Source organism: Mustela putorius, unplaced genomic scaffold, assembly GCF_011764305.1.
Source record: "Mustela putorius furo isolate JIRA1106 unplaced genomic scaffold, ASM1176430v1.1 tig00000196_pilon_pilon_pilon, whole genome shotgun sequence".
NCBI classification, from domain to species: Eukaryota; Metazoa; Chordata; class Mammalia; order Carnivora; family Mustelidae; genus Mustela; species Mustela putorius.
Window position 1 is genome coordinate 14,431,368 of NW_025421310.1, and position 17,112 is coordinate 14,448,479.

Here is a 17,112-nt window from a genome sequence, read left to right on the forward strand (position 1 = left end):
TCTTTTAACTAATAATTCCATTTCTTGGAGTTTATCTTTACAGTATAATTGCACAATTGGTGAAAAATGCTTTCAGAAGGGAACATATTCCAAGAATATTTATAATACTAAAAATTGTAAACCTGAAGATACCTAAGAGATTGAATAAATTATGGTACTTCCATATAATAAAACAAAATGTCACCATTAAAAATGATGTAAGAATTTCCAATACAGTTTGGAGAAAAGAAAAATCTTTTTTTTTTAATTAATTTTTTATTTTTTATAAACATATATTTTTATCCCCAGGGGTACAGGTCTGTGAATCACCAGGTTTACACACTTCACAGCACTCACCCAAGCACATACCCTCCCCAATGTCCATAATCCCACCCCCTTCTCCCAAACCCCCTCCCCCCAGCAACCCTCAGTTTGTTTTGTGAGATTAAGAGTCACTTATGGTTTGTCTCCCTCCCAATCCCATCTTGTTTCATTGATTCTTCTCGTACCCACTTAAGCCCCCATGTTGCATCACCACTTCCTCATATCAGGGAGATCATATGATAGTTGTCTTTCTCTGCTTGACTTATTTCGCTAAGCATGATACGCTCTAGTTCCATCCATGTTGTCGCAAATGGCAAGATTTCATTTCTTTTGATGGCTGCATAGTATTCCATTGTGTATATATACCACATCTTCTTGATCCATTCATCTGTTGATGGACATCTAGGTTCTTTCCATAGTTTGGCTATTGTGGACATTGCTGCTATAAACATTTGGGTGCACATGCCCCTTTGGATCACTACGTTTGTATCTTTAGGGTAAATACCCAATAGTGCAATTGCTGGGTCATAGGGCAGTTCTATTTTCAACATTTTGAAATGTCTCGATCCCGGGACCCAGAGATCATGACCTGAGGTGAAGGCAGAGGCCCACCCCACTGAGCCAACCAGGCACCCCAGTTGCATCTCAATTTTTAAAATCTGAAAAAAGTTAATGAACCTCCATGCTGTTTTCCAGAGTGGCTGCACCAGCTTGCATACCCACCAACAGTGTAGGAGGGTTCCCCTTTCTCCGCATCCTCGCCAGCATCTGTCATTTCCTGACTTGTTGATTTTAGTCATTCTGACTGGTGTGAGGTGATATCGCATTGTGGTTTTGATTTGTATTTCCCTGATGCCGAGTGATATGGAGCACTTTTTCATGTGTCTGTTGGCCATCTGGATGTCTAAAAGAAAAATCTTTTACATTGTAAAAGATCATTACAGGATGACCCCTGACTGATACCCAACTTTTAAGATTTATTTATTTATTTGTTTGTTTGATAGAGAGAGATCACAAGTAGACAGAGAGGCAGGTGGGGGGGGGGAGCAGGCCCCCCGCTGAGCAGAGAGCCTGACTCGGGGCTTGATCCCAGGACCCCAAGATCATGACCTGGGGTGAAGGCAGAAGCTTAACCCACTGAGCCATCCAGGTGCCCCGTGTACTATTGAGAGAGCCTGGGAGCACAGAAAACAGGGCTAGCAACTCATCAAAGGAATGCTACCAACCACTCTGCAGTTCATCTCACTAACCCTTTGCAGACCCTGTCAGAAAACCTGCCCATAAACTGCTGGGAACACCTCATCTGTGGACATCCTTTCCAGCTGGCCCACAGACACTACCCCCCGCCCCTGCCCATGCTCTGCACACCTCACTCTGCCCTGAACATGGCTGGCTGCCAGTATGTGCTCCCCTGGGGTGAATGTGAACCTTTGCAGATGGCTAGTGAGCACATGCAGAAAGCCATCTCAACCCTGTGAAATTGATAGAAGACTCATAGATGTGAGCATTTCAGAGCACTGTCCTAGGGAAAACAAATGGGAGGCTCTCAGCATTTCACCTGGCTTTGTGGAATCAAGAGAAGGCATATATATCTTAAGAACTTTCCCCAAGAGAGAACAAAAGGTATGGAATGGGCACATCCATAAACCAGGTCTAAGAAAGCCTCAGAATCCTTAACCAAATTGAATGGTGAAGGTATTTCTCTTCTAAAGACGGTCAGTATAGACTGGAGGAAGTGTCTTCGTTCAATGCAAAAGCAGCAATACAAGACTCCAAAGAACACACACACACAAAATCATGGAAATAGGATACCGCCAAAGAAACAATAATTTTCCAGTAATCAATCCCGTAGAAAGGAGGTCTCAGAATTGTCTGACAATTCAAAATAATTTTTTAAAACTCAACAAGCTACCAGAGAACACAGACAGACAACTCAGTTAAATCAGGAAAACAATGCATGAACTAGGATATCAGCAGAGAAATCAATTTTTTAAAAAAGTTGAACGCAGGGCACCTGTGTGGCTCAGTGGGTTGAAGCCTTCCGCTCAGGTCATGATCTCAGGGTCCTGGGATCGAGCCCCGCATCGGGCTCTCTGCTCAGCAGGGAGCCTGCTTCCCCCTCTCTCTCTGCCTGCCTCTCTGCCTACTTGTGATCTCTCTGTCAAATAAATAAATAAAATCTTTAAAAATAAAATAAAATAAAAAGTTGAACACATTCTAGAGCTGAAGAATACAATAATGAAACAGAAAAAATCCTCAATAGAGAGATTGTCAAATAAACTTGATCAAGTAGAACAGAGAATCTGTGAATTTGAAGACAAGTTATTTGATATTATCCATTCAGAGGAGAGAAATATCATATGCTCTCACTTATATGTGGAATCTAAAACAAAAAACCAAACTCAAAGAAACAGAAAAGATTTGTTTCCAGAGGCAGGGAATGAGGAGTGGTTTCAAAGGTTGAGTCGTCAAAAAGTAAAACCTCAAGTTATATATTAAGTTCTGCAGTTGTAGTGTACAGCGTGGGGACCATAGTTAACAATACAGGACTGTATATTTGAAAGTTGCTAAGAGGTAGACCTTAATGAGTGCCGTGAAGTGTGTAAACCTGGCGATTCACAGACCTGTACCCCTGGGGCTTGTAATACATTATATGTTAATAAAAAAAATTAAAAATTGAAAAAGAGGTAGACCTTTCTAATCACCAGAAAAAAAGTTGTAACTGTGTGGTAATGGATGTTAACTAGTCTTATTGTGGTGATCCTTTAACAATGTGCATGTGAGTATATACATATGCACGTGTATATGTTGTACATAACATTATGTACATTATGTTGTACACGTAAAACTAATATAATATTATGTCAATTGCATCTCAATTTTTTCCTTAAAGATTTTATTTATTTATTTGACAGACAGAGATCACAAGTAGGCAGAGAGACAGACAGAGAGAGGCAAGGAAGCAGGCTCCCCGCTGACAGAGAGCCCGATGCGGGGCTCGATCCCGGGACCCAGAGATCATGACCTGAGGTGAAGGCAGAGGCCCACCCCACTGAGCCAACCAGGCACCCCAGTTGCATCTCAATTTTTAAAATCTGAAAAAAGTTAATGAAAGAAAGGTGAATTACAATATTTTTATTTTTATGACACTTTATACTTTTCAAGGTATATTGTTCTTTATGTTATTTTATTTTGCCAGTTTTATTCAATATGCAAATGCAATTTACAGGTAATAGGTCATCAAACCTACATCAAAAAGTCCTGAATTTTCTTGCTAAATTTGAACCTTTTTTAAAGATTTTATTTATTTATTTGACAGAGATCACAAGTAGGCAGAGAGGCAGGCAGAGAGAGAGGAGGAAGCAGGATCCCTGCTGAGCAGAGAGCCCGATGCGGGGCTCGATCCCAGGGCCCTGGGATCATGACCTGAGCTGAAGGCAGAGGCTTTAACCCACTGAGAAACCTAAGCACCCCTAAATTTGAATTTTAACAAAATAAGAATTATATATAAGTGTCCCAATTTTGCATCAGAGTTTTCTGAATTGATGAAATTTTGCTCTAATGTGGCTATGATAGAACTGACAATTTCATGGTCATCTCATATCCCACTGTGCCACTTTCACTGACATATTAGTAATAAATACTGCTTTTTCACTTCAGAAATTTTGTCCAAACAGAAAATCCCACTTTAAAGAAAAAACATAGTGGCAATGTCAAAAGCTGGCAAGGGTGCATAGAAACTGGAATTCTCACACATTTCTGTTGGGAATATAAAATGGCACAGCCACTCTGGAAAGAAGTTTGGAACTTCCTTAAAGAGCTAAACATTTCTTACTATACACTCCAGCCACTGTACTCCTGGACATTTACCAGAGAGAAATAAAAAATTAATGTACAGACACACATAAAAATCTGTACATGAATGTTCATAGTTATTTATAATAGCAAAAAATGGAAACAATGAAAATGTTCCTCAATAGGTAAATGGTTAAACAAAGTCTGGCATATCTACATCATGGAATACCACTTAGTAATAAAAAGCAATGGGTTATTGATACATGCAACTACGTGGATGGATCTTGAGATCATTTTGCTGAGTGATAAAGCCAACCTACTATATGATTCCAATTAAATACCATTATCAAAGTGACCAAATTACAGAGCTGGAAAATGGAGTTGTGGCTTGCTGCCACCATCCCAGCATCGTGAGAGAGTATCTTATTGCATATTGCTGGACTGGGAAAAGATCAAAATTCAAAGTTTGTTGTTTACTGAGTGGATATTGCTTTCACACCTTTGTAAGGGGAACCACTGTAAGTCAGAGAATGTCTGTACTTATTAGGTGATCAAGAGGCTGGCTGGCTGGCTACTGTAGGCTCTACTGCCTCCCACTGCAATTAAAAATTCTTTTCTCTGAAAAAAATCTTTGCTTTTACCTTATCCTAATGTATGTGAAACTTGAGAACTGAATATTATTTTTCCTTTCATGGAGATAGTATCTGTTATGTAAGAGATCATATAGTCTGATTTTTTATAATGGTTTCCTTGTTTGAAGCCCTGTCTATTTTTACATATTTGTTGTTATTTCTTTTTGCTTTTCTCTCCAAAGGGAAACTTGTCCAGGATTTGCATTGGTTTAGTTGAAGGGAATATGGTTTCTTGTTCAAATATTTCCAGTCCCTTCTATAAAGTATTCTTGTCCCCCCACCATGACCCTGTATCCAACCTAGCTTTCAAATAAAAATTCTACTTTACAGGAAATTTAGAATATTGAGGGAGAGAGTGTGAGGATGCTATTGGGCAAATGCAGACCTGGATACCCAAGTTGACATCTTGATTTCTACAACAGTGCAAGAATACAAAAAAATGATGGTGGTGTGTGTTGGGGAGGGTAGATACAATTTCAGAACAAATGAGTTTCAGGATCAAATATAATCTGTTTGCATATTGATTGGAATAAACTAGCTGTAAAAAGCATTTTTTCAATGAACAGGAACTCAAACTGACATACAGTTTAGATAATGCTAAGAATTGTTCATTTTGTTTCATAAGGTAATGAATTTGTGTCTACATAAAAAATATTGTTATTTTTAAGTGATATATGTAGTATTTGGAAGGAAATAACAATTGCAAGGAATTTCTTTAAAATACCTCAGAAACAAATTTTTTTTAAAAAGTGAAGCCATTGTGGGAAAAAAAATTTAAGTGTAGAATTTAAGTGTTTCATATTACTATCTTCAATACTTTTGTATTATCGTTTTATTTTAAAAATTGTTTTCTGCGCAAAGGAAAAGAGTAAGTACGTACTTCCTATAGTTTCACCTGTCATAGTTACCTGGACTCCATCTCCCACCTCAATCTACCTCCCCCCTCCTGATTAAAAGCAAAATACTCATAGCAAATACATAATATCGAAAAGCAATACAGGAGTAGTCAAAGGGAAGCCTGAGTTTGAACTAAAAAAATTTAAAGGAAAGAGACTTTTCCCCATTGCAGTATTTTCTCCAACTCCTTGCTAGTGCAGTTCCTTTCACTTGTCAGAAATAACATTGCTGTTTCTGTTGCCTAGCCTCATCTGTGCCTGGAGTTCCTTGAGGATTCCTGGCATCTTGAAATAAACAGTTCATGCCAGGTAGCACAGTCAGAGGTAGACGAATATAGGCACAGGTAAAGAGGCAATCAAGTCAAATCAAGTCCGAGATAAAATACTCCTCATGCAGCACAGACCAAGTCCTTTTAAAATCTTCTCTTTTGTCACATACAATCACTTTTCTGCTAAAAAAAAAAAAAAAAAAAAAAAAGTGTCAATTTATTTTCATACGAAAAGCTTCACCTTTCTCCCACTTACTAGTTCCTGAGGGGGGAAAAAAATACAAAAAGAAAAAAATTCAAAAGCTAATAGCGCCAGGGAAGTGACTCAGGTAGAAGCATTTAATTAAGCAAAAGAAATAGAGGCGGGAGGGCAGTAGCCCTCCCGCAGAGGATTCTGGGAGGTATAGTCCACTCCCGGTAGGCGGGGCTGTAGCCCTAAGCCTCCTTGGGATGCTGGGAAGTGTAGTCCAGAAGTTCCGTGCAGTGGATGACATTTCCTCTTCAGCATTGTGGGTTGTGTCGCTCGTGTGGGGCTCGGGGTTCTAGGAAGGAAGGCGCAGGAACTTCCGCTCCAGGGGAGCCTGCGGCCATTATTCCCCATGTGGTGGGGAGACTTGAGTCCTAGCAACGATTCTAGGCCTCTTCAGGTTAGGCAAGGGACCAGTGGTGTCCCAGCCCAATGTCTTAAGGGCAAAAAGTGATGTCCGAGGGAGGAAGCGGTGGAGACATTTGCATTTCCCTCTTGCTAGGCGGAGCTTCCTAGCGTTTGGGGCGGATCACTTGTTGGAGCTTGGCGACAGGCCAGGGTTGTGCTTCACTGTTTGGCGGTCTCCTGGGTGCTGAGCTCCCCAAGCCGTCTCCTGGGCTAGCCAATCATCGTTGCCTTTTCCTAGCGCTGTAATGTTGGTCGAGTTGCTCTCTGTGAATAAGTTTCCGGTGTGTACTTACAATACTAGTTAATACTTCTAAAACGCTAGAGAGGGGCACCTGGGCGGCTCAGTGGGTTTAGCCGCTGCCTTCGGCTCAGGTCATGATCTCGGGGTCCTGGGATCGAGTCCCGCATCGGGCTCTCTGCTCAGCAGGGAGCCTGCTTCCTCCTCTCTCTCTGCCTGCCTCTCTGCCTACTTGTAATCTCTGTCTGTCAAATAAATAAATAAATAAATCTTTAAAAAAAAAGAAATATGGATATGAATATAAAAGATATGAATAGTCAACTTGTAGCTCAATATGCTCACTGCACAACCTGTGGTCTCCAAGCTGTTACTAAAGTAGAATCTACAATAGGCCTTTCGAGCAGTCTGTGAGATTCCTGTGTCTGACAGGGAGACTAGGGAAATCAGTGGATCCCATTAGAGTTCACTGAACACACTGATGTTCTTTTCTCAAGTGTATAAGAAGCAGTATAGTATATTTGCATATGAATAAAAGAATGCAAGGACAACTTAAATATAAGTCATTAGACTGCGTGGCAGCAGTCAGTGGTCTATATATTTTGTAATTGGGGTAAGCATGGTGGGCTGATAAGTTCAAGTCCAGAGAGACCTACAGATGATTCAGATTATACTGGGAGTGCACATACTTGCATATTTTTCTACCCTCTCATAGAGGTCTGAACACTATATATCCATAGCGTAGGAGCTAAGTTCTTATCTTCTGCATATTATTGCATGAAGTGCTTTCTCAGTTTCATTTTTACCATTTAGAAACTGATCTTTAAAAAGTTAATTGTCCGGCACCTGGGTGGCTCAGTGGGTTGGGCCGCTGCCTTCGGCTCAGGTCGTGATCTCAGGGCCCTGGGATTGAGTCCCTCATCGGGCTCTCTGCATGGCGGGGAGCCTGCTTCCTCCTCTCTCTCTTTGCCTGCCTCTCTGCCTACTTGTGATCTCTCTCTGTCAAATAAATAAATAAAATATTTTTAAAAAGTTAATTGTCTTAGTTAGAAACACAACATTTGCCTAACAAAAACAGATCCTTGGTGCCTCTACATCCTCAATCCACTCAACCTGCTACCATCCTTGAACAACCACGGATCTAATTTCTTTTCCTGTAGTTTTTCTTTTCTTTTGCAGTATGAGATAGCAATAGAATCATAAAATGTATATTTTGTCTCAATTCTTACACTTAGTGTAATACTTGTGAAACTCATCCTTATTGTTGCAAAAATCTAGTAATTACTTTTAGTTTCTTTTTAATGTTGACTAGTACTTCCATTGTATTATATTTAAAAAATTTTAGTTATTGATGGGATTTTGATTAGGAAAAAATGAGAAAGTAATCTTTTGCTTTTCATTTCCTTGGGGACATAGGATGTAGAGTATCTTTTCATATGCTTATTTGTCATGTGTATATCTGCTTTGATATGGGTCTTTGACCCATTTTTAAATTGGATTGCTTGTCTTCTTGTTGAGTGTTGAGAGTTCTTTGAATATTTTGTACAGAGACCCTTTATCAGATGTGTCTTTTGCAAATATTTTCATCCAGTCTGTGGTTTATCTTCCCATTATCTTGAGGTTGTCTTTCACAGAGCAGAAGTTTTTAATTTTAGTGAAGTCCAGTTTGTCAACTATTTCTTTCATGGATCATACTTTAGTATTGTATCTACAAAGGCACAGTCATTGTCAAGATCATCTAAATTTTCCCCTGTACTATCTTCTAGGATTTTTATGTTTGGTTTTTATAGTTAAGTCTTTGATCCATTTTAAGTTAATTTATGTGAAGTATGTAAGGCCTGGGTCTAGATCCTCCTTTTTTCCCCTTGTATTAGGACATCCAGTTGTTCCAGAACCATTTGATGAAATGACTATTTCTGAATCATTGTTTTGCTTTTGCTCCCTTGTCAAAGGTCAGTTGATTATTTTTATATGAGTCTATTTCTGGGTTGTCTATCTGTTGTGCTGATCTATTTGTCTGTTTTTTTTTTAAGATTTATTTATTTGAGAGAGAGAGAATAAGCAGGAGGGTGAGGGAGAAAGAATCTGAAGCATACTCTGTGCTGAACCATGGAGCCTGACACAGGGCTTGATCTTATGACTGTAAGATCACAACTTGGGCCAAAACCAAGAGTCAGATTTTCAACTGACTGCACCACCCAGGAACCCCCATTTGTCTGTTCTTTCATCAGTATCTCCACTGTCTCCATCACTGTAGTTACACTGTAGCATAGTAAGCCTCAGAGTCAAGAAGTGTCTGTACTCCCAACTTTTTTATTCTTCAATATTTTGTTGGCTATTCTGGGTCTTTTCCTCTCCATATAAACTTTAGAAAAGTTTTTCAGTATCCACAAAATAACTTCCTGGGATTTTGACCAAGACTGCACTGAATCTATAGATAAAATTGTGACGAACTGACATCTTGAGTATGTTGAGTCTTTCTATCCATGACCATGGAATATCTTTCCATTTAATTAGTTATTCTTTGACTTCTTTCATTAGGAGTTTTGTGGTTTTCCTCTATCAATCTTTTACACATTTTGTTAGGTGTGTAATTAAGTATTTCCTTTAGGGGGTTGCTAATGGTATTATTATTTTTTAAGATTTTATTTATTGGGCGCCTGGGTGGCTCAGTGGGTTAAGCCGCTGCCTTCCGCTCAGGTCATGATCTCAGGGTCCTGGGATCGAGTCCCGCATCGGGCTCTCTGCTCAGCAGGGAGCCTGCTTCCTCCTCTCTCTCTCTGCCTGCCTCTCTGCCTACTTGTGAACTCTCTCTCTCTGCCAAGCAGAGAGCCCAATGCGGGACTCGATCCCAGGACCCTGAGATCATGACCTGAGCCGAAGGCAGAGGCTTAACCCACTGAGCCACCCAGGCATCCCGAATGGGAACATTCTTGCCCTGTTCTTGTTCTATCTCTCTCAATCAGTTCTGAATGCATGCATGCCCATAAAGAATAAAGAAATGCAAACCAGTCACACTAAGGTTGAGACTCTATATTTGTCAAATTCGATACTCAGTACGGGTCAGCAAAAATTTCCTTATAGTATCTGCATTCCGCCCCTCCCAAACCCTGCATCCATCTCTTCCTTTCTGTAATGTTTTCCTTCCTTCCTCTCCCTTTCCTTTCCTCTTTCTCCCAGTTCAAGGTTCTCTAGCGTCTATAAGGAAGCTTCTTCGAATAGGTAGTTTGCTTTGGTTGAGTTGTCTTAGTTTTTGTCACATTTGGAAGAAAAATTTTCAAGAAAACGACGGGGGCGGGGCGGCCAAGCTAGACTAACAGTATAGAATTAATTCAGGCTGACTCTCCAAAAGAGAACACCGACTATTTAAACGCTGACTATCCCAAACAGAGGGAGAGCCTTGAGGAAAGGGCCACTCCGCAGGAGATTCCGGGATTTGTGGTCGACAAGATCCACAAGGTCAGACGCATTAAGCTCCGGAAAGACGCCCTGAATGCATCGTTGGCTGGAGAAAATACAGACGTACATTAAAGAGTTCTATACACTTGGCAGCATTCCCGGGTTACAAAATTCGATCCGTAGCCACACGCTTTTAAATACAATCCAGGATCTCGGTGTGACAGCCGACACTTCCGCCCTAGGAAGGCGACGAGAGGGGTGCTGGGGATTCTGGGAAGTGTAGTCCGGGAACACAGTACAGCAGGATAACTTCCGCTGTAGGAGGCAGAGGCTGCGACCCTGCTCCCGTCGGGAATTCTGGGAAGCGTAGTCCAGGACGTCTCTGTAGACAGAGTCGCTTCCGCTCCCGGTACAGGAGGACGCGGCCTTCATTCCTCTGCGAAAGGTGAGCCTTGCCTCCTCGAGAACCCTCCCGGCAGCCGCAGTGACTTGGCGTCACTTCGCCGTGGGCCCATGGTGCTCTGGCCGTCGACCCTGGGGAAGAGAATCCGCCGGCGGCGAAGGGCGGGGTTTGTGTTCCTTCTGAATGAGCTCGGTGGAGTGCGGGGCAGTGCGTGCATCCCCGGCTCAGGGCCGGGGCCGGGCGCCGACGTCGCTGGGAGTGAGGGTCTCCCGGGTTCTGCACTTCCCCGACCCTTTCCCCGACCCTTTCCCCGACCCCCGGCCAGTGCTGCCCTTTCCCAGCTCCCCCGGCTGTATACTGTTCGGAGAACCTGTGTCTCTGCCTCTTTTCTTTAAGTGGGTAGTCGTGTCTACCTAGTAGAGTTACTTTAAGAGTTAAATGAGGATGCAGCAGCGGAAGGCTTAGAGTCTGGCTTGGGGTAAAAAAAATTAGGTCTCTTGATAAGCAGTACTTTTAAATTTCTGGAGAAGCTCTCAGTTCCATAAAAGCATCTGTGAACCTGGGATGGGGTCCGAGCTCTGACCCTTCTGGGATCCCTGAAGGAAGGGAGGCTGCACCCAGATACCCATTTTTTTTTTTAAGATTATTTATTTATTTATTTGACAGAGAGAGATCACAAGTAGACAGAGAGGCAGGCAGAGAGAGAGAGAGGAGGAAGCAGGCTCCCTGCCGAGCAGAGAGCCCGATGCGGGACTCGATCCCAGGACCCTGAGATCATGACCTGAGCCGAAGGCAGCGGCTTAACCCACTGAGCCACCCCGGCGCCCCCCCCCCCATTTTTTTTTTTTTTAAATCTAAATTTAAGTAGTTATAAAGAGTCATTCCTGGTTGTTGTCTGGGACACCACCGTAATTTATGCGGGAGTTCTAATGAAGTTGTGATTCTCTCAGCCTCCTTTCCTTCCCCAGCCTGGACTTCTTGAAAAAGGCCCCTGGGAGGAGGGAATGGCGCTTTGGCTCCTGGAAGCAGAGCGTCACCGGAGTAGTACTTAGCGTCTCTCTTCCTCTTAGGTTATCTCCTCTCAGGGGAGAAGGTATTTCCTTAACCCATCTGTAAATTCTTCTACCGCGATGCCCTGACTTTGTTGAATAAATAAATACAGGAAGGTATGGGAGAGTTCTTGGGCATGAATAATAACAATTATATTTACTTTTTCAAGCTTTTATTTAAATTCCTGTATGTTAACATAGAGCATAATATGCGTTTCAGGTGTACAATATAGTGATCCGTACTTCTGTGTTCCTGACAAGTGCACTCCTTAATCCGCATCTCCTGTGTCACCCATCCCTCCACCAGCCTCCATTCTGGTAACTATCAGTTTGTTCTTTATGGTGGAGAGTCTCTTTCTTGGTATGCCTCTCTTTTTTTCTTTGCTCCTTTGTTTGGTTTCTTTAACGCCACCTATGAGGGAAATAATACGGTATTTCTCTTTCTCTGACTGACTTATTGCACTTAGCAAAGTACACTCTAGCTCCACCCACATCGTTGCAAATGGCAATATTTCATTCTTTTTTATAGCTGAGTAATACTCCATTGTATTTATACACCGTATCTTCCTTATCCATTCATCAGTCGATGGGCACTTGGGCTGTTTCCATAATCTGTCTACTGTAGATAAATGCTGCCATTAACATCAGGGGGCATGTTTCCCTTTGAATCAGCCTTTTTGTATCCATTGTGTAAATACATGGTAATGCAATTGCTAGATCATAGGGTAGTTGTATTTTTAACTTTTGGAGGAATCTCCATCTATTTTCCACATTGGTTGCTCTGGTCTGCATTCCCACCAATAGTGTAAAAGGGTTTCCCTTTCTCCACTTCTTCACCAACAATTGTTCTTGTGTTGTTGATTTTAGCCATTCTAATAGATGTGAAGTGATATCTCATTTTTAAAAATTTTATCTTATTTTTTCAGTGTTCCAAGATTCATTGTTTATGCACCACACCCAGTGGTCCATGCAATCCTTGCCCTCCTTAATACCCACCACCAGGCTCACGCATCCCTCCACCCCCTCCCCTCCAAACCCTCAGTTTGTTTCTCAGAGTCCACAGTCTCTCATGCTTCGTCTCCCCCTCTGGTTTCCCTCGATTCACATTTCCTTTCTTTCTCCTAATGACCTCCGTGTTATTCCTTATGCTCCACAAGTAAGTGATACTCTATGGTAATTGACTTTCTCTGCTTAACTTATTTCACTCAGCATAATCTCCTCCAGTCCCGTCCATGTTGATACAGAAGTTAGGTATTCATCCTCTCTGATGGAGGCATAATACTTCATTGTGTATATGAGCAATATCTTCTTTATCCATTTGTCTGTTGAAGGGCATCTTGGCTCTTTCCACAGTTTGGCGACTGTAGCCATTGCTGCTATGAACATTGGGGTACAGATGGCCTTCTTTGCACTACATCTGTATCTTTGGGGTAAATACCCAGTAGTGCAATTGCTGGGTCATAGGGTAGCTCTATTTTTAATTTCTCAACACACTGTTTTCCAAAGTGGCTGCACCAGCTTACATTCCCACCAGTGTAGGAGGGTTCCCCTTTCTCCACATCCTCTCCAACACTTGTTGTTTACTGTCTTGTTAATTTTGGCCATTCTAACTGGTGTAAGGTGGTTTCTCAATTGTGTTTTTGATTTGAGTCTCCCTGATGGCTAATGATGATGAACATTTTTTCATGTCTCTGTTAGCCATTTGTATGTCTTCTTTGGAGAAGTGTCTTTTCATGTCTTCTGCCCATTTTTTGATGTGATTATCTGTTTTTTGAGTGTTGAGTTTGAGGAGTTCTTTATAGATCTTGGATATCAGCCCTTTGTTTGCAGTGTCATTTGTGAATATCTTCTCCCATTCTGTGGGTTGCCTCTTTGTTTTGTTGCCTCTTTCCTTTGCTGTGCAGAACCTTTTTATAGTTTTGATTTGCATTTCCCTGGTAAGTGATGTTGAACATCTTTCCATGTGTCTGTTGGCCATCTGTGTGTCTTATTTGGAGACAGGCCTGTTCATGTCTTCTGTCCATATTTTAATTGTAATTTTTTGGGGGGTGTTGATTCATAGAAGTTCTTATATATTTGGATGCTAACCCTTTATCAGATATGTCATTTGCAAATATCTTCTCCCATTTCATAGATTGCCTTTTAGTTTTGTTGATTGTTTCCTCCACGGTGCAGAAGCCTTTTATTTTAATGTAATCCCAATAGTTTATTTTGTTTTTGTTTCCTTTGCCTTAGGAGACATATCTAGAAAGAAGTTGGTATGGTCGATGTCAGAGAGCTCACCGCTTCTGTTCTCTAGAATTTTGATGGTTTCCTGCCTCACATTTAGGTCTTTCATCCATTTTGGATTTATTTTTGTGTATGGTGTAAGAAAACAGTCCAGTTTTGTTCTTTTGCATGGTACTGTCCAGTTTTCCCAACACCATTTGTTGAAAAGACATGCTTTGTCCCATTGGGTATGCATTCCTGCTTTGTCTAAAGTTGATTGACCATATAGTTGTGGGTCCAATTCTGGGATTTCTGTGTGTTGACACAGACACAGACACACTGATCTGTGTGGCTATTTTTGTGCCAGTACCATACTGTTTTGATGTCTATAGTTTTGTAATATAACTTGAAGTCTTAGAATTGTGATACCTCCAGTTTTGCTTTCTCTTTCAAGATTGCTTTGGCTGTTTGGGGTCTTTTGTGGTTCCACACAAATTTTAAGGTTGTTTGTTCTAGCTCTGTTAAAAATACTATAGGTATTTTGATCAAGATTGCATTAAATGTGTAGATTGCTTTGGGTAGTATAGAAATTTTAACAATGTTTTTTATTCCAGTGGAAGAAAACATTTAACAATGTTTTCCACTTCCAAAAATGGAGTGTCTTTCCATTTCTTTGTTTCCTTTTCAATTTCTTTCATCAGTTTTTCCTAGTTTTCAGAGTACAGGTCTTTCACCTCTTTGATTAGGTTTTTTCTTAGGTATCTTATGGTTTTTGATGCAGTTGTAAATGCTGTTTCATTATTGGTGTATAGAATGCAACATATTTCCATACAGTGATTTTGTATTCTGTGACATTACAGAATTTGCGTAACTCTTTTAACAATTTTTGGTGGAGTCTTTTGGGTTTTCTGCAGAGTATCGTGGCATCTGCGAATAGTGAAAGTTTGACTTCTTCCTTCCAGATTTGGATCCCTTTTATTTCTTTTTGTTGTTGGATTGCTGAAGCCAGGACTTCCAGTCCTATGTTAAATAACAGTGCTGTGAATGAACATCTTTGTCTTGCTCCTGACCATAGAGGAAAAGCTCTCGGGTTTTTCCCATTGAGAATGATATTAACTATGGGTTTTTTTTTTTTTTTTTTGTATATGGCCTTTATCATGTTGAGATATGTTCCCTCTATCCCTACTTTGTGGAAGGTTTTTTATCATGAATGGATGTTATACATCGTCAAATGCTTTTTCTGCATCTATTGAAAGGATCATATGTTCTTATCTTTTCTTTTATTGATGTAGGGTATCACATTGGTTGATATGCAAATATTATACCACCCTTGCAGCCCAGGAATAAATCCCACTTGATCATGGTGAATGATTCTTTTAAGGTACTGTTGGATTTAATTTGCTAGTATTTTATTGAGAATTTTTCATCCATTTTCATCCATATTAATCAGGAATATTTGCCTATAATGCTCCTTTTTTTTTTTAAAGATTTTTAAAAGATTTTCACTTTATTTATTTGAAAGAGATCACAAGCAGGCAGAGAGACAGGGAGAGAGAGAGGAGGAAGCAGGCTCCCCGCTGAGCAGAGAGCCCGATGCGGGGCTCAATCCCAGGGCCCTGGGATCATGACCTGAGCTGAAGGCAGAGGCTTTAACCCACTGAGCCACCCAGGTGCCCTTATAATACTCCTTTTTAATGGATTCTTTGGTTTGGCATCAAGGTAATGCTGGCTTTGTAGGTTGAGTTTGGAAGTTTTCCTTCTTTTTCTATTTTTTGGAATAGTTTGAGAAGAATAGGTATAACTCTTCTTTAAGAGTTTGGTAGAGGGGCGCCTGGGTGGCTCAATGGGTTGAGCCGCTGCCTTCGGCTCAGGTCGTGATCTCAGGGTCCTGGGATCAAGTCCCGCATCGGGCTCTCTGCTTGGTGGGGAGCCTGCTTCCTCCTCTCTCTCTCTCTGCCTGCCTCTCTGCCTACTTGTGATCTATCTCTGTCAAATAAATAAATAAAATCTTTAAAAAAAAAAAAGAGTTTGGTAGAAATCCCCTATGAAGCCATCTGGCTCTGAAATTTTGTTTCTTGGGAAATTTTTGATTACAAGTTTTCTATTTCTTCCTGTTTCAGTTTTGGTAGTTTGTATATTTCTAGGAACTCATCCATTTCTTCCAGGCTGTCCCAATTTGTTGGTCTATACTTTTTCATAATGTTCTCTTATAATTATTTTTATTTCTGTGGTACTGGTTGTTATTTCTCCTATCTCATTTGTTAATTTATTTGGGTCCCTTCTCTTTTCTTTTTGATAAGTCTGACTAGAGGTTTATCAATTTTATTGATTTTTTCAAAGAAGCACCACCTCCTGGTTTCATTGATCTGTTCTATTGTTTTTTAGTTTCTATATAATTTATTTCTGCTCTAATCTTTATTATTTCCTTCCTTCTGCTGGCTTTAGACTTTGTTTTTGTTTTTTCCTAGCTCCTTTACATGTAAGTTAGATTGTTTATTTGAGATTTTTCTTGCTCCTTGAGGTAAGCTTCTGTTGCTATATACTTCTCTCTTAGGACTGCTTTTGATGTGTCCTAAAGATTTTGGACCATCATGTTTTCACTTTTGTCTCTATATTTCTTAACTTCTTCTCTATTTTCTGGTTGACCCATTCATGGTTTAGTAGCATGTTACTTAACCTCCATGTATTTGTGGTCTTTCCAGACTTTTTCTTGTGGTTGGCTTCAAGTTTCATAGTGTTGTGATCAGAAAATGTGCTGATGGTATATCATACACATAAAATGGTGTAATTATACACATAAAATGGTATAATCTCAGTCTTTTTGTATTTGTTGAGGTCTGATTTGTGACCTAATACATGATCTGTTCTGGAGAATATTCCATGTGCACTTGTAAAGAATATGTATTCTGCTGTTTTAGGTTGGAATGTTCTGAACATATCAGTTAAGTTCACCTGGTCCAGTGTGTCATTCAAGCCATTGTTTCCTTGTTGATTTTCTGCTTAGTTGATCTGCCCATTGATATGTGGGGTGTTAAAGTCCCCTACTATTATTGTATTATTATCATATATTTCCTTATGTTTGTTATTAATTGTTTTATATATTTGAGTGCTCCCACATTGGGGGCATAAATACTTACAATTGTTACATCTTCTTGTTGGATTGTCCCCTTTATTATGTAATGTCCTTCTTCTTCATCTCTTGTTACAGTCTTGGGTTTGTTTGTTGGTTTGTTTGTTTTTGTGGGTTTTTTTTTTTTCTGTCTTTGTT

At 40.5% G+C, this 17,112-nt stretch overlaps 1 protein-coding gene across 5 annotated transcripts in view; it reads left to right on the forward strand.

The window, feature by feature from the left end:
• The first annotated feature begins 10,474 nt into the window (after positions 1–10,474).
• Positions 10,475–17,112, forward strand: part of ZNF112 (zinc finger protein 112) — a 40,823-nt gene continuing 34,185 nt past the window's right edge. For 3 of the 5 annotated variants that reach the window (XM_045077188.1, XM_013063871.2, XM_045077190.1), the window contains exon 1: positions 10,475–10,629. The gene's annotated coding sequence lies outside the window, so the exon portion shown is untranslated. Of the gene's footprint in view, positions 10,630–11,465; positions 11,955–17,112 lie in introns of those variants that run through there. The other 2 variants (XM_013063870.2, XM_045077189.1) reach the window with 2 other exon arrangements.